Source organism: Strigops habroptila, chromosome 6 (assembly GCF_004027225.2).
Source record: "Strigops habroptila isolate Jane chromosome 6, bStrHab1.2.pri, whole genome shotgun sequence".
Lineage (NCBI taxonomy): Eukaryota > Metazoa > Chordata > Aves > Psittaciformes > Psittacidae > Strigops > Strigops habroptila.
Genome location: NC_044282.2, coordinates 66,731,994 through 66,750,530, shown reverse-complemented (window position 1 = coordinate 66,750,530; position 18,537 = coordinate 66,731,994).

The window sequence follows — 18,537 nt, the reverse complement described above, 5'->3', positions numbered from 1 at the left end:
GGGTTGGCATCCTGATTTTGTTAGTCCATGTCACAGCCTCCTACTAGGAGCATTTTTCCAGCTACTGTCAGAGCTCCTTTCGTGGGTCATCACAGAGGGAGGTATTCCTGCTACACAGAGTTAATATTTGGCTCTGTGTGTGCAGAGAGCTTCATTTTTGGGGTGGATCTGTTGATCGCTTCCAGAACCTGTGCTTTTTATGTTAGGGGCTTGAAGCTGAATGGCAAATAACTGCCTGAATTGCTAACAACTGAGCATCTCTAGGAACTAAGAGGTACAGAGCAGTGGGCAACTTCTGAGCAATAAGTACTTCAGTACTATGGTGCTGCTTATTTTTTATCATGGCTGAAGCACAAATCGAAAGCCTGTTGTGATAGGTGCTCTGGAAGCAATTAAAATGACTAGTCCTTGCCCTAGGGACACAGGTCTTGAGATTGTGGCAAGATGCTCTTTACTTGTAAATAGATTGCTGCAGGGAGGGATAGTTCAGCAGTCAAAGATTGCTAGGAAAATTTCTTACAGTAAAACTGCAAGGGGAAGAAAGAACCATGGCCAATTTTTTTTTAGCTTCTTTACATTTAGAGCTGAAAGAATCCAGTTTTGGTCCTTACGAAAGCATTTGTTTAATCTGACTTTATCATCAAGGAGTATTTTTTTTAATGAAGCCTCATAAGGCAGGATGAATATATAGCCCTTTGATTATTCAAAAAAAAAATTGTACAAATCAAAATAAATTTGCCTGAGCAATTTAAAATAATTAACCTTTGACAAACCTCCCTCTCTGGTAATGGAATAGTAACTATATGAATAAAAGATAAGTCGTGACATTCAATGAATTACAATATTCATCCCATAAATTACAGGATAAGATAGCAATATAATCTACATTTTTATAACTCTAAAATGTCCTGAACAGTAGCCTCCTGTATTCTTCAGGTTAATTTTTTTTCTATTTCTTTGAGGTATGTGAAGCCTTTTGTATGAAAAGCTTCCCAAGTGATGTTAAGTTTCCACAGCATCCCCAAAGGCTGTGACCTAGGCCCTCTTTCCCTGCTCTGAAAGAGAGTGTTTGCCTTAACGGGAAACCCATGCTACAAAGGGATTCTCCTGAACGGTAACAGTAAGTGCAAATTATGATCCTGGGAGTCTCCTGCTATATAACCAAGTACAATGCCAATAAACCAGGGGTGTAAACCACATGAGCATATGGACAAAATATGGTCTGAATGGCATGATTATGTTTCTCAGGCCATAATGAATTCATCCCAAGGTGCAACTGTACATCTGTTGTTATAGTGTTCATGATAGCAAACACTACAGTTAAGGTTGCAGTTTAACTCAAATTATAGCCACCTGTTTCCATTCACTAACAACTTTCTTAAAAATGATTCCTTCTGGACTCATTCACATCAGTCCTGAAATGGTCATTCACTTATATATTTATTTGGGAGAAAAATCTGTTTGACTTATAGAGTAGGAAAGCTGAAAGATTTCCCCTTTTCTCCCCACGATTCTCACCAATATATTTCCTTAAAATAAATCAGATGCTCTGGCATTTAAGGGACTGATCCAACTTGTGTTGTTTTTATTTATTTATATGTATTTTTGGTGAACAGTATATTGGGCTTTCTGTGACTCACTTTGTGGCTGCTGGTATGGAGTAATACTGTGTAGAAACAAATCCAAATACTGCACATGAAGCTTTAGCTGCTTACAAGTTAGGAGTTATCAGGACTAGTTTTCTAATATCTGTTCTTATTGTGTAGTCGATAAGTGTTGCTTATATGACATCCCATCTTTCTTTAGCTGAGATAAATCCAAACCACTGTCTGGAGAGGAAGGGTAGAATACTTCAGTCTTGCCAATTGATACTAAGGAAGATAATTTTTTTTCTGGAAAGTTTGCCACCCCTCCAGGAGGAATGAGGTACCAAAGAGGCTATCAGCCATTATCAAAACTTTAAAAAAGGCAAAAGAGGAAAATCTAGTTTGAGGTCTACAAACACAGTGTTCTCTTTCAACAATGTCTTAAACAGTTTTAATGTGAAAGTAACTCTGCAAATGTGAATTCAAGTTAAAGGTATAAACATATTAAAGGAGAGTCTGCCACAGATCCTTTAACGGCGATGCCTATCAGGATACATACAACATTTTGAAGTGCAAATGAGCCTTAATGATAATTACCAATAAACAATGTTTCTGGAGCAACTTCATTTCTTAGTAAGAGTCCACAGTGCATCTGTTACTCAATGTCCTCTGTTGTGCTTTCACCTGAGGGGATTACACATGTGACTGTGATTTCAGGTTTGGTTTTGATATGGCTGTAGAGAGGGTGTTGGGTTGTTTGGTGTGCCATTGTATTTGGTTTTGTTGCAAGCCCCCTCCTGACAGCTGTCCAAGTGCAGGAGGCAGATTACATGGTTCCTCTTGAAAAGCTAACTCACCATGTCATGGTCAGCTCCCTCTGAGGGGCAAATGCTGATCCCAGCATGGAGCCTGAAGAGCCAAGTTAGACTGCAGGTTAATCCACAAGGGTTGGTAAGAAAAAAATCCTTCCCTTGAGACCTCAGAGCATTATTGCTCCATTTTGCTGGCTGCATGTTGCCTACTGCTACTCTGTAAATGAATGCAAAGCACATTGGGGTGCAACAGAAAAGTCACAAAAGAGTTTCTCTGTCCCTTTCATTTCTGCTACTTAAGTGCTCCCACTCACTAAGCACAGGGATGTTCTCCAGGGCATGCAGAGTGCCTCTTTCTTTAAGTAATAGCATTGTTCAGCTTTTATAGGCATAGAATCCAAAATACAGCTTGCAAAGGATACTCATGCCCTTATTCTTAATAAGGAGGAAGCTGCAAAGAGCCTGCTGCAGCCTAGGCAGGGTCAGACTGGGGATTGGAACTGAGATCCCAACCCTGTGCTAACCCATGGGGCTCTCCTTCCTCCGTGTACTGGCTCTGCTGCCTTCAAGGCTCTACCTTCTGTTCAGGTGAGAGCATTATTGGGCTATAAGTGCGACAGCTCTGCAAAACCTATGCCGAGTGCACAGAAACTTACTCTGTTCGGAGTCCAAAGCGACTCCACTGTCATGCGTTCATTGTTACAAGTAGGGACAGCCACTGTGGTGGAAATAGTTGGAAACCATAACAAAAGACTGTGTTGTAAGGTTTAAAAAAAATTTAATTCTGTAAGTTGCTGCTTGGAATTAGGACTTGCACAGCCTTTTTGTTCATCTGCAATCCTCTCAGCATATTTTCTGCTAAGCTCCTGTTCTCTTGGGTGGGACAGAGGAAGATGCTGGCAAGAAGGGCAGATGGATGGCAAGCTGCCACTCAGCCTGGAGCTTGCGGTCCACATCTACCTAGACCCAGAGGGCTACACGTGGCATGATTTGGAGCCTGAAAGAGGAAGTGAACTTTCAGTGACTCATCTCTAATAACTCTTTTCCTTACCTTTGTTAAAAGGTACCTTAGTTAAAGCTTGTGTTATCACAGCTATAAAGATGCATTGATATAATTATATAGCAATTGCAATAAATTATCAAGATGAAATCATTAAGGCAGTTTTTGTGTTGTTACTGCTTGTTAGGTGTCTTGCATATACATATGTATTTGGTAGAGAAGAAAAGAGGAATTAGAGGAGTTCTCTTGCAGCTTCAGTATTGCTAAAAATAAAGGAAGATTGTGCTGCTGTGCTGCTGCTTACTGACACTGTCACGAATAATGTCAGTGAAATGGAACCAAAGCAGAGAAAAGTGTGTTCTTCCCTGAGCTCTAACTGGTTGGCATTATAGCTCATTTTATCAGGCTCTCAATCATGAAGTGGCTTTTTTTTTTTCCTTGAACTTGCAGGCAGAGGAGGTGGCTTACTTCACAGAATAAGGATATTTTATGCTTACTATTCAGCCATTTGCAGGGAAAATGTTATTTACATAGATGAATTCTTGGGGGGGCAACCTGAAATCGACTGTTCTCTTTTCTTTCCTTATGGCAATCTTGTGTGGATATTCTTGTTTTCTATTAGTGGTGTAAGAGGAAAGAAGAGGCATTATTGCTTCAGTCTGTCCCTCTTAATAAGCTTTTTTTTTCATAGCCACAAAGTCCAGATAGTTGCTGCTAGAAGTAATATATTTGATTTCCAAGATTTGGTGTTTAGCAAAATATTAACAATGGTGCAAGTTTGTGCTACTTCATTTGTGTTTATTCTTTTGTGCATATTTATCTATTTTTTTCAAGACAAAACTTAGTAGTGGCTCGCTCAGGGGATTGGTAATTGGATATAGAGCCTTTCACCTCTAGGTCAGTGGTTCAGATTTGTTACAGGTCAGTACTGCCTGGGAGTTGCTACCATGTAACAGCTGCTCGGTGGCCCTTTATGAAATGGGTTGGTGGTCCCAGATCATTTCCTTGAGAGCAGGTGTCTTCAGCACAGATCAAACTTGAGGGCACCAATGTAAACCCCATTGTTGGTAGAAAAGAGGAATTGCAGTTGGGTGTAATGCTTATAGTTCGTATGAACTTAAAAAGGAAAACAAAAAAAAAGATGAGTGCAAATACACGTCTGGATCCTCAGCTGGCATAGATTTGGCATAGAACCATTAAGAGCTGCAATGATTATCACCAGCTGATTAAAATAGAACTCGCTGTGGTTTGACTGTGTTAGTAATCTAAAGGTTACTGATGTTACTGTAACATTTTAATTACTAAAGACCAAAAGTATAAATCCATGTACCTGAGAATTAAAATTGCATTTAAAACAAAGTCAGGCTTGCTGAAATTTGGAATAACACTAGTTCTTCCATGTAGCGATGCCCTGAGATAACCATACAATTATGGTTAATGCATTTTACTGTTTGTTGTCCCAAAGGAGATGAAATTGGATTTCAAAGATGCATTAGGCTCCAACTTTTAATGACTCTCTGCTTTTAGCGGTTTTGCCTGTGCTTCTGCATAAACTTCCAGGGCAACAAAGCCAAGCAAGCAATTCTGAACCGTTGAGGTGTAGTGATGGTAAAGTCTTTCACCGTGGAAGCTAACGCTAGGAGAGCACAAACGTCTCGTACTGCTTACTTTACACTTAGAGTAGTTTAGTTACCTCTGATACCATTGAAGTCTTGTTTAAGAAAAGCTTGGTCTTGTCTGATAGTATGCAAGAGAAAGAGAAGAGAACTTTTTGCTCTAGAGAAAATAATTTCTGTTATTTTAAAATATATAAATAATAATAAAATATATAAAATGCTGAGATTTTGCTGTGGTATTTCAAATCTGAGTTATTGTAGCACTAATTTCAGCCGGGACAAGAAAAAGGCGCAGGGGGTCTAATTTTGTCATAAAAGTGAGATTGAAGTAAAATATTTATAAATTCTCTGCTTTAGAGAGCAAATGCTCTGTTTGGAGAGGGTGCATCATGGAAAGAAGTTGAACTTTGAAATGCAGACTTCAGCCTTAATTACTGAGCAGTGACGAGCACTTCCATTGCTTTAGGCTTAAAAATGATGGAGATAGACGAGTAGCCTCTTCTCAGTAATTGCTTTTCTTCATAATGTATAACTTATGTTCTCTTTCTTTAAACCCGCTATTCCCATGTCTCTTGTAATTTAAGGAGCAGGCTCACTGACTGGATGTTGTGATTTTGTGATTCCTCACCTCAAAGCTGCTAGATGAGGGGACAAAATCAAGCAAGAAAAAGGAGAGAGGGTTGGATTTCCAGGATGGGTGATGAGATAGCATTTTCGGTGATCCAGTCTGATATGCTGGATGATCAAGTCTTATTTTCTGTGGTCCCTTCATTGATTGTTGATTATTGACAAGGACTACGAGACTTGCTAGGTATCTTCTTTTAAAAAAAGTAAATTGTCTAAGTGTTTTAATCCTGTCTTTGAGTGTCAGATTCCTTCATGAGCTTGTACCTTGTATTGTTCATACCTTGGTAAATTTGTATGCTTGCTTCTGTAAGTCTAGCATTATCTACTGCCTAGGAATAATTAGTCACACGATGATGCAAATACAGTATCCACAGATACTTGCCTCAAAAGGATCAATTTCAGTATTTAAAAAACGAAGGAGGTCGGGTTGAGCTAGGGGTTATTCCAGCCATTAAAAAAAGGAGGCAAGCATTGCTTGCACCTATACTTCTGCTACATCTAAATTGAACAAACTAAGGCTCTGGAAGAAGGAAGGGTAAGGATTCCAGCTGCCTCCTTTCTTTCTATCTTAAACTTGGAGGTACAAGGGCATAGCTAAGTGTACCTTACTCAGTCACCCAGAAAAAGACACCATTTGAATGCACTCTCTGAATAGAAGGCACAATGATAATGGCAACGTCACACAACAGAATGGCTACTGCCAAATCGCTTTAGCCTTTCTGCATGATCATCAGGACCAGCAGTCTGTTAACCAGCTCATTCTCTAGTTTTTGCTGCAGCAGCATGCTTTAATTTGAGATTACTGTTGCACCTAACAAGAAACAAACAGTTCTTGAGAGGTGGTTTAAAGGGAAAAAAATCAACAAAAGAAATTTCACAATACAGAAGAGTCAAATATTGGAAGGTTTGGAAGAAATTGCCTGTTACAGAACTTCATTAAAGTCATTTATTAGCTTTGTAATGCCTAACAGTCTGCTGGCTCCAGAATTTTTTCATACAGGGGGGCGGATAAGGGAGTGTTTCACTTTCATTTGCATTCTTGATCCCTGCTGCTCTGTTTATAGCGTTGATGCTATTCATACAGTCTTTGCAATATTAATTTTTAATTTATGATGCTCATTAGGAGACACTTAAAACAGAACAATTATCATTTATCTTGATATATTATTTACTAAGACTTGCTGTCATGGTTAGGGACCTGTGATTAGTGGGAGGGGAATAGAAAACAGCTCTGAAAGGTGCTTGGCTGAGGGGACCGGGGCTGAGGAAGCGGTTGTCACCACCAAAGGCCTCAAGTTCTGATGTCTAAGCAAAAGACTTTTGCAGCACCTAATCAAAACTCGGGAGGAACCTTTGTAGATGAGCCTGGGACAGTGCTTAATGAACCTGCAGGATAATATTAATGAAACTCACTCGTAAACCACCAGCTCATCAATTATTCATCCTGCTCTCGTCCTGGTACTTTAGTGTCTTCCCTTTTTGTCTCAACCTGATTACCTTTTTTTTTTCTTTTTTAATTCCCTCTACCCTCATTTTCCTTTTGTGGATTTGCTGACATGTACCCCTGGTAGCGCTTCCTCCCCAGGAAATTGTGTTTCTCAAGGCAACTGCACAGTATCCACAGGAACAAGAAGGGTAAACTGTGCTCTTCGAGGCATTTGGATAAATGTGCCGGGTTATTAAGACTTAATAAACCAGATCACTGATATGACAGCCCTGGATAACCTCATTTGTTAAAGGCTTTATATTGGAAACACAGGATCATCTATGCAGTGCTTAATTTATTTGTACTATTTAGTAAGTTATTGTGACACGTTATCTTTATTAAAGTATATATGGCAAAGCAGAACTTAATACTAGTGACCTATTAGGAACACATAGGAGAGCTCTTCCCTTCTCTGCTTCCTGCAAATTGTCCTGCACACAGGACTTCTGAGAATCCCTGCATTTGGTCTCAGAGTTCCCAGGTTGTTTATGAAGTATGCTAGTGCAGGAGAGAAGGCAAATTGGATGTCTTGGAGCCTGATAATTGCAGCTCTGCATCTGAAACCAGTTGTATTTTTAGCTCTGTTTGTTTTATTTAGTTATTTTTAGCCTTCCTGAAAGGGTTATTTTTTTCTGTTTGTTTTCTGTTTAACATCAAAGCAGGAACAACAGATTACTAATTTTGTAACCTATTCCCTGGGCACTTGGCTTTCAATTTTTTGAACCATTGCACAGCAGCAGTGGAACTGTATGCACAAGACCTCAAGCACCGATACCGTCAAACACCTTTGAGTCGCACGCACCATTCCCCGCTGCTGTTCTCTTGAAAACCTTGACCCTGCGACTAATCTCAAAGGCAACCACTGTATTGATAAACTGTATTTTCTAGGGGAAAGGATAGGGAAGGAGTTATAAATTCTGTGGTTCAGTAATTCTGGCACTTTTTTTTTTTCATCTACCTTCTGGATTTTGCAAGCTTGTATTGTGAACGTATTTATACTCTAAGGGAACAACAAAAATTCTCATGTCTGACATTACGGGAAAGCTGGTAAGATAGTCTGTGATGACTTTTTCAAAGTAGTGTAATGAAGACAATGCTATAGCTAGTATTTATGCAATGTAGCACTTTTCATCTCCAAGCCAGTTTAAAAACCTTAACAGATTGATCTCTGCAGCACCCCCTGCAAGCAAGGTACGTAGGCATTGTTAGCCTCTTTGTTATGTTGTGTCAGAACTTCATTAGGCCCTGGGATGCAAATGCAAAAGGGATGGGAGGGCGTATTCAGCACACAAATCAATTGCTTGCTTTACTTTGCACCCTGTTGTAGATTTAGATCCTTCTGTAAAGAAAACACTGCCTAATACCTGTTCCCTCCTCAGCAAGACTAGTTCTGACTACTGCTGTAAATAATTGCTGGTGGTTGGAGTTATTCATATGTTAAAACCCAAGCAAATTCATCTGATGATATTTTTTCCTCATTAGTTGACAAAATATGCCCAAAGAGTTCCCTAATTGTTACACTGTATGAGCTCTTAGGCAGGATTTTGAAAAACATTGCCATGATTTGAGGTGTAAATCCTGTGCTCTGGCACGATACAAGCACTCAGAACTGTAGCCTGACCCATGTCTGAGTGAGGTGACACATCTACGTGTCAAACTGCAACCCCACACAGGAACTAGCTTGTCTCCTGGAAACTTTATAGCTGTGTTAGTGTGGCATGCTCCTGGGCTTACTGTGACGGGGCAGGGGGATGAGTAGACATGCAGCGTTTTGATCATAGTGATAAATGGAGGTTTCATTGTGGCCCTGTGCTGCTCCGTGTAAGCAGGCACCGGCACTTGTGAGCCCTTCTGAAAATGAGTGTTGGATTCAAACCATTAGGCCACTCTAGACTTTTCTACCCATTTTAGCTGGTTGTACAGGGTTTCATTCATCACCTCTAAAGAACATTTTTGGATTAGTCTTACATCTTTCCAACCAAATCCTGCCTTTGCTGCTTGGGTAATTTAATGTTGGAGTTGCAATTTACTATAAACCTTCTTAGCAGGCAGGTAATCAACTTAACGGAGTTTATTGCACAAGCAGCTGTTCAGCAATCTAATATTATTTTTTTTACCAGTTATTTGCAGCTGCAGAACAGGATAAATCCACATTAGTTCCAGTCTTTGCCTGACAAACAATCTCATCTTTGCCATGTTCTCATTTTTGTAACTTTCAAGATCTGGGTTCTGCAAGCTAGGAAGCACATAAATTGAACAGAATAACTTTGAATGGAGCATGCCTGCTTAATTTCTCTGCTGGTTTACATGCCAAAGTCTTAGCATTGAAATGGTATGGTAGTGATTTAGTTAGTTATTTGGGGAGTCGGTTCACCTACTTTTGGTGGTGGTTAACAGAATGGCTACTGTTTCTAACATGAGAGGAAGAATCACCCCAGGTGTTTATAGCATTTCAAACGAGGCACAGCAACAAGCTGAGATGAATAGGTGTGTTCCTCCAAAAGATGGTGTGTGTTGTCTGCTCTGTTGCAGTAGCAATATCAGGGCTTCTAAACCAAAACCCTATTTCCCTAAAGCTTTCTTCGTGCTAATATTCAGCTTTTTCAGCTTTCATTGAAGCTTGCGAGGGGGGAAGTTTGGTACTGTGCGTGTCAGAGTAGTGTGGCACAGCTCTTTTCATGCTGGCCCTTTATAATCATTGTAAGGTCATGTAACTTTTCTGATTTTTGCCTAGGGATAACTTTTCCCTTATTTTAACATATTTCCTTTTGTCTGGTTTGTCCAGTAATTGACTTTGTCCTTTTTTCATTTATTTCTCTGCCTCCTGGTTGTAGCGTCTTCTCCCTGGAGTCTCAGGTTAGAAGTTTTCCCTTTTGTGAAACCATGACAGGTGCCTAATTGAATGATGAATGTCCCTTTATTACTCTGTAATTGAACTGCCAGCTTTTTGATTGGTTTGTAGAGATGCTCCACTCCTCATCAAGCACTGTGGGGGGCTCTGGGGCTGGCAGGCTGGGCCTACCCTCCATCTGTCTAATCGCATCTCTCCCCTACTTGGGTTTTGGGTGGGGAGGGGGCTCGGGGGGAGGAAAGTCATAATAAATTATGCTAATTCGGTGTCGCTGTGACAATAGGAATATCGCATTGTTACGTGCATGGCGGCACCACATGCGAGAAAACGTTTTGTTGTCGTGGCTGCCCGGCCTGACAGGCCCTCGATGAAGATTAATGGCCCTCACCTGAGTGACAGAGCGGGGGATTGTGGGGCAGAGAGGGTCATTCATCATACTCTGACAGGTGTCATTCACTCCGACAGCCGTACCACTGTCACCAGCCTAGCGGTTCCATTTTTCTGCCAGTTAAGCAAGGAGTTTAATAACATCCCCAGAATTAAAACTCATTCTTTGTAGCAGGTCTGACAGCTGAAAATAAGAAAATCAATTCTTCACATGTTACAGCCCAGTTAACTGACTAGGGCTTTGACTTTAATTTAGTCTTTGGGCTGAATTTCAAGTAGGGTGCTTTTGTAAGACATCATCTTTTAAAATTTACCAATACCACTAACTTCACTGTTATTATTGTGGCTGGATTAAAATGCAGCCTTTAATAGTGGGTGTCATCTTTGTTTGGTACAAGCTCAAGTGTATACAGCTCTGGTGGGGGATATTCCACTTCATCCTCATTAGTGATGTTTATAGCTTCTCTCTTCATTAATATTGATCCCTTAAACTACAGAGAAAAACAAGACAGACACTAATTTGAACCATTTTGTATCATTAAACTGTTTGGATTTCTTGGTTTCAGTCATTCCAGAGAGCTGAATAAAATATTTCTGAAATAAAAGAAAAAAGAAGAGGCAGCACAAACTTCTGTCAGCCTTTTGCTACTCCTGGTGGGAACAGCCAGGTGAGCCTCACAGGCCTGTGCTGTTGAGGGTTATGTGCTTCTGAATGGGGCTGGCTAATCCTGGGGAAGGCTTGGAAATAGCCCCTGAGAAAACAGCTCCAAAATAATGACCTTAATATGTGTTTAATATCTCAGCTAGGGAAGCCAGAACAAAAATGTTTGTTGCCTGTTTCATTTGACTCATTAAAACTGTTGTAGCCCAGGGCAGGTGTGACTAGGGGGAAGCTCCTCTGTGGAAACACGAATGAAGAAGACAGATTGATGCCTGTTTGTTTAACTTTGGAGATTGGTATATCATCAATGCGGTACCACTATAAAAACTGCAACCAGGATCCAAAGAAGTGTGAGACCAAGTATTTCCAGTGGACCTGGAAGCGTTATTGCTGTTGTATAAGGCTGAAATGAGGCCCTATCTGTAGCAATGTGTGCATTTCAGGTCAGTGTAATTGAGAAAGATTAATTCAATCCAGAATAAGTACCAAGAAATGGCTACTAGGATGATCGGGAAAATGCAGAGCTGTCTTACAAGGAGAGAACAAAGGACCCCAGCTTGTCTGGACTAGCAGAATGAGGGCTGAGAAGGACTGTGACTGCTCTTTACAAATACTTCAGAGGAGGTAAACACGGGGAGTTGAGGAGAAAGGAGTCTTGATGTGATAGCCCAGGGCATTGCTTCCAGTCCTGTGTTCTTATAAAGCAACCATAATTTGTCTCCGTGTAGATAATAAATCAAGAACTGTGAGAGAAATCTGATGTGTACCTCCCAGTCTCACTGAAGCCGTTCAGGTAGAGGGAAAGGAAAGGTTTTATTTAGGGCTGGTGGGGGAGGACAGGAATTATCACACTTTAGGAAATTTATTTCTGTCTCTATTGCAAGTGGAGAGGGAGTGTAGGACAGCCAGGCTCCTCCACAGGCACCTCATTTAAGTGCCTGGAATTATATGGGAGAAGTTGGTACACCTCAGTTAAATGTGAATAAGGAGTTCAGCCCTAATTTTGTTTTATGGAGAGCACATTATAGTACACTTTAAGATCTTGTAAATTTTTTCCCTCTGCTAAATATGAAAGGTTGAATTTTATCCTGTGGTGACTACACTGCTTTGAAAGGGAAAAATTGCCTCTCTGTGTTTGTTGTTAGTGATCTGTGTTATGTTAGCATTATGAATGAATTGCCTTTAAACAAACAGTGTAGAGGCAAACTGGGTGCATATGTGTAGAAAAGCAATTTGACTGTACAAAATAAGACAAGAACATTTCACAAATCTCTGTTTGGTCTTAGATAGCTATGTATATGTGGTGTTTCTTTCTAGAGCAAAGGTGAAGCAAGAAGTGAACACTGTCCTCTTTTGTGTTTTACTGTCAGGTCACACCACCAGTGTTGTACAGCCTAAGAGGCTGCACAGGGTGTACAGGTGCTTGTTGCATACCAAATAGCCAGTGCTTGTTCAGGAGAAAAATGCCTTCCAAACTTTAGTTCAAAATTAGTCGGGTTTTTTCCTGAATTCATTAATAAACAAAGTCCTTTCTTGTTCCCACAGGTTATTGCAGGTTTTTTGCATGTGAGGCATTAAATATTAAAATATTATTGGCCAGCCTATCTTCACAAGAGAAATATTCTATGGATGATGCTGTGTGTGCATACTGGGGGCGAAGAAATGTCACTGACCAAGAATCAAGTCTAGTGGCATGTTGGAGACCTGCCTGACTCTTGAAAATGAAATAGCCTCTTGGGCTCTATTTGATTCCAGGTTCATACTGGATTGGAAGAGAAGGATCAGCAATGTAGTTGTAGTGACATGATACATTGGTCATAAGTTTAGCCTTTTAGTTATCTGTGCATCCAAAGTTGTGTTTATACTAAATATTATGTTGGCTGCATGCTGCATGAGTAAAGCAAAAATCGTTCTAGTCATCAGTATTGCTCATAGAAATGAGAGCAGGTTTAGAAGCACGTGAGTCACTGGCTGTTTGGAAAGCAAATGTTTTCATTAAAGGCAAGTCTTTCATAAGGCAACTCTAAACAAAGCAATACTTACGAACCTAAAGAAAAATGGCCTACAATAATTTTTATTTCATTTAATAAGAGAACCATGATTAAAACACTCCTGTTACCTCAGCAGTGCAAATGCCTCTGTTAAATTATTGAAAATTTTCCCTTCTCAGTATGGCTGGCTCGGCCTGCACTCCAGAGAGGAGATTCGGTGAGACTTATGCAAAAAAAGAGGATCTTGGCACTCAGAAATGCCTGATTATAGAAATAAATTAATGCAGGTTTGGTGGTGGTGGGGTTTTTTCCTCCTAAGCTGTAACTATACATTTATCACCTGTCTTTCCTTGTCTTTATTTGAAGTCATCAACATTCTAATCCGATGGCAAACAGTTGCTCTGGAATTTCCGTGTGTTAGTGTATTTTCTGTGCTCTGAGGCAGCCAATGACTTGTCAGGAAGGTACTGCAGAATCTTGAAGAGGTTTCACCCCGAACTGAAAGTGACCTTTTTGGGTTTGTGCTTTCTGAGGTAATTTTCCACAGAAGAAATTCTGAAAAAGTAGATTTGTGTTTGTCAGGCTCAGTCAATCACAAGGAAGGTATTTTTCTATTAGCATCTATATGTAATTAAGTCTATATGCTAATCTGTTACTCCAAGGATTGTAATAACTGAAGGGCACTGGAAAGTTTTGGATACTTTGTGCATGTGGCTGCTGAGGACAGCAGTGATAACAACCATGTTAACACAATGTTAATGTGATGTTAACAAGGGAGAGGTGGGAAGAGCAGTGCTGAAGGCCACAGGGTGAGTGGGTGACTATTATTAGTCCAACAAGTTTTGTCAAAATCTGACTGTGGTGCTTAATTTAACATCAAAAAGTAACAATATATAGAACTTGCTATGCAACATCATCAAATAGGACAGGATGCGTAATTCCAGCTCAGGAAGTGCTGACACTGGTGAATTGTGAGGCAGAGATGAAATTAGCACCTTGTTCTGCATTCCCTCAGACAAGCTGGCCTAGTTATCTTAAGATGTAAGAATGTATTAACCAGTGCAAATAAAAATAGCAAGAGGAGTACCCAAGTAGCTTCTACTGAGCTGACTCTATTTCCTGTTCTAATTATTTTCACTAAGCCACTTCTTAAAGCACTGCCAGTAGCTCATTCTCTTTTTTTTTTTGTTTTTTTTACCCCATGAATCTTGGCACCTTTGTATATCATGGCTTTGTTCTGGGTAGCAACATCTGTATAGAAATCTGCAACAGTGAATTGGTTTTTGAGGGGATTCTTATAAAGTTACTTAAACCAAACGAAATGGGTTTCTAGAGCATGGCCAGGTGCCTGGCTCAGGATGGAGGTTTCGCAGGCTTTATAGAAAGCCTTAATGACTAGAGTAAATGAAACGTCTAGGGCATTTAAAGTGAATTTCCTCTTTTTTTTCTCCCAGTCTTGCACAAGGTCACTAAACTATGCAGAAGGAAACTTATACTACCCATGCCTAGGTGCCACAATGGAAAATCTTGACTGTTTTACTCTCTGACTATACCTTGTACTATGTCCACTCACTACTATGTCATGCAAAAAGAATCCCCTGATCCTTCTAAAATCAACAGTCACCTAACTGAGGCGAATGGTCTGATTTTTTAGTTTTACCATTAGATGTTGACCATTGCGTCAGCTGTTTTGTCGTTATAGAAAGGCATTTATTTTTTGTGTAAGAAAGAGATGCTTTTGTCCAAGATAGCTTCAGATGTGTAGCCACTGATGAAAGAGTAAAGGAAAGTATTTGCAAGTTCAACATTAAGTGTACAGCAACATGAGCATGACTTCAAAAGGAGGTTATGCAGGCAATTACAATAGGAGTTAATTTGATAAGGATCATGGACCTACACTGTAGCCAATTAGTAGGATGGAGCAGGAATACACACAACAAAAGGGCTTGATAATAAGCAAAGTGCTTAGGAACAGAAGCCAAATGAAAATGAAATAAAAGGCTGTGATCCAAAAATCTATGGTCTTGAGAACATGGGACAGCCTCCAAATGGATGATTATGGCATTTATCACAAGGTACATTGGGTCAAAATACCCATTAAGGTTGCTACAGAAATTTCATAAACAGGAAAGAAAAGGTGATTTGGAAAAGGAGGAAAATGCTAATCTAATTTGGTATCAGTTTTCTTGGGCCTGTTGTGGTAGAGGGATGTATTTCCAGAGGCTGGCTCAGCCTGGAGTGGTGGGGAGCTGCTATGCTTTGGAGGTGATCATTTCCCCTGACAGGCAGGGAGCTCAAGGTGGGTTTCGGCTGAAGCACATCAGTTAAGATCTTAAATTTGGGCACCTAGGCAATACAGGTTAGTCTGATGGGGATCTGTTCTGGCTGTAAGAGAACAAATGCAGGGGTGGATACTTAACCCCATAGGCACTGCATGCTGGTGTCACCTTGCAGGTAGATGCAGCTTCAAGGTGTAATGGCACAAAGTAAGGTGTATGCTTTAAGGTACAATGCTACCTTTCATAAAATGTTACCAAAATCTGAAAGAGGATAATAAAGAAAGCATTACAATAATATGGTAAACCAAGTCAGTAATACGGGCAGTTAGTTGATCCTTGTGGAAACCAGCCGAACAGCACAGAGGCACAGCTAGATGATACACCAGGGAGGCCCCTAAGAAAGCTAATACTCTGCTCCAAAATTCTTGCTGCAGAAAGGATGAAAATAACTATAAGAAGAAATAGCAAGAAACAGACCCTACCATGTTGGGATTAATGTTTCGGAGGCTGTCCGAGAGCACTACATCAAAGAAAGTGCATTTGAGATCATGCTGAGGAACCCCATGTGCTGCACATTGGAACCATGCTAATAAATTCATTTTAAGGCCTGAAAAGAGTGTTATGATTATCAGTTTTGTAATACAAACCAGAGAGCCTTATCTTTTAATTTTACATTAAGCTGCTAATGTTTATTATGTAAGCGTACCAGATGCTTACACTAAGAAGGTTTCTTTCTAAGAGAGTTCAAATTGTGAAGAGTCTATCATCTTTTCCTTGCTGAAAGTGTTCCCTTTGTTAGTTATTAATTTTGTCTTTGTGGCTACCAACTATTTCATCATGTTACATATATATTTCCTGCTGATTTAGAGATTAATACACTGATATGTATCGTTCACATTCAGAAGTGGATAACTCTTCACCATGTGATATAATAATCAGGCTTCTTTTGGGCAACTCGGACACCTTACAGAAATGTGGCAGGTCAATGTAATTGCCTTTAACCAAACCAGTAATTTTATTAGTGATTGTATGGTTGATAAAACCTGTCTTTTTTTTTCGCCATCATAAACTAATGAAGTAATTAGTATTAATTAGCATTAATTATAATCTTGCTTATTTTTGTAATTATCTCATCCAATATCAGCCTTTTCATGACTTTTCATAAGGCCGATGTTGGGCTGTTCATCTTAGCATTATCTTAATCATCCTATTTACGCTTCTTAAAGTACTTTCCAGTCATTAGCTTTCTTCCAGACAGTGGAGGAGGCAAATCGAAGACATGGATAGAAAATCTGTGGCATGCGTGCTGCAACTATTAGAACATTTAAGGGGTTTTAGCTAAAGGGCTGTACCATGGCTGGGGAAAATGCCTGTGGTTAATCTGGATGTCTCCCATATTACGTAGGTAAACAGTGAGTTGTTCGTCACAGAACAAGAGTGGGAAATCTCTGAATCTGCCATAAAAAGCTGAAAATGTACCCACTTTGTTGTAATGTGGCTGTGGGTGTGTAGAGCCCTGTGGTTTCCCTTCTGTTTTCATACGGCTGTCTTTGGTCTTCAAAAGGTCTTTAAAACTGCAGATGCCTAGCCTAGAGGGAAAGTCTTCAAGTTAAATTAATCTTAGTCTGCATGTTTGGTTGGTTTTGTTATTAATCGAGAACAAATTACATAGAAAACTGTCCAGAGTTGGCTGTTGAAAGCCTCCTGAATTTGAGCCCATGCCTGTTGTGGGCAAGGTTCTCCCAGTAAGGCTGTAGCGGTCTGTCCAGCTGAAAGCCGGCATCAGTCTTTTAGCACATGCTCCTATTCCTCAATAAGATAAACAAAATCTGTATCTGGCAGGTAGAGGATCAATTTATACTGTTTAATGGCTATACATTAAGTGCTTGATACAGATCAGTGCGGAAAAATCTGCCTAGTATTAATCAAGATAAAAATATATATTATAACCTGTGTTATGGGCTGGGCACAATGTTCATTTTACACCCTCCTGTTATATTTCCCAGAAAGAGGGTGGATCAGTCCGGTTACCTTTGTTTATTGCAGGGAAGGAAAATGATTTACCAAATTTCAGATGAATTTTGAGAATCTGCTGAAAAGGAACTAGCAGTGATAACATTTTCCTCAGTCCTTGTGGGCAACAGCAGGTGTCAGGTTATTGTGTTACTCTTCCCTGAAATTTTGACTGCGAGTTCATCTATTGAAAGACTTGACACCTGAGCAAGAATCAGAATAAGATACACAATACTAGTCTTATCAGGCCGCAGTTTTCCACAAGGAAAAAATATAAAAGTACTGTACAGTTTGAAATATTCCTCTGAGTTTATGGACATCAGATAACAATCTGGAAATGTACTAACTCAGTTTGTAACACTAGAGGAACCACTTCAAATATCATTGCCACTCTAATTCTTGAGGCGTTAATGTTGATGATGAACATAAAAAAATATGTTTTCAGTTTGTCAAAAGAAATGAGTATGCTGTAGTGGCAGAAATGCAGAAAATGTTAGTAATTCTTCCTTATAGACTCTCTGCGGTGAGCTGCTGGATTCCAAGTCCATCCCACCTGCTTTAAGCACTCAGCTGAGTTATACGATAATTATCCCTCTCTCCCTACTGACTAGGTCTGTGGTGTATGTGAGTCATGGTGTCATGCTGTCTTTTTGGAGTGGTAATGACATGTAGAACAACTAGGTTCTTAATTTAGCCATCTCAGTTGAGTATCTGAAGTTCAGCAAGATCAATCTCCAGGCGTAAGGCTTCCTGACTCAGTGTCCTTGTTGGCAAAATGAAGGTGGGTGAGAAGAATGCACTCATTCAACGAAGCTCAAATGAGATTTTTCCATCAGATTAATAGAAGTGTAGAATTATTTACATCAGAAAGGGACTCTGGAGGGTGAGCTGGTCAGTTCTCCTTCTGCTCAGAGTATGGCCAGCTGGGAACAGGCTGCTCCAGATCTTATACAAGAAGATTCTGAGGCTCCCCAGGACTGGAGATTCCACAACAGCTATGCTTTGTCACCCTACCCTGTGGCATAGATGTAAGCGTTGGCTTGTGGCTGTGTATGTGCCTTCAGCCTTAGGTAGTGGTACTGCTTTATTCTCAGTGTCTGCATGAAAGTCAATGAAAACAGCTTACAGAGAAAGAATCAGGTACAGCATTTGGAAAATATATTGGAGGCAAAGAGCTGCCTGTAAGTTCCAAGTATTTTTCAGTGAGAAGAGATCCATAATAAAATAT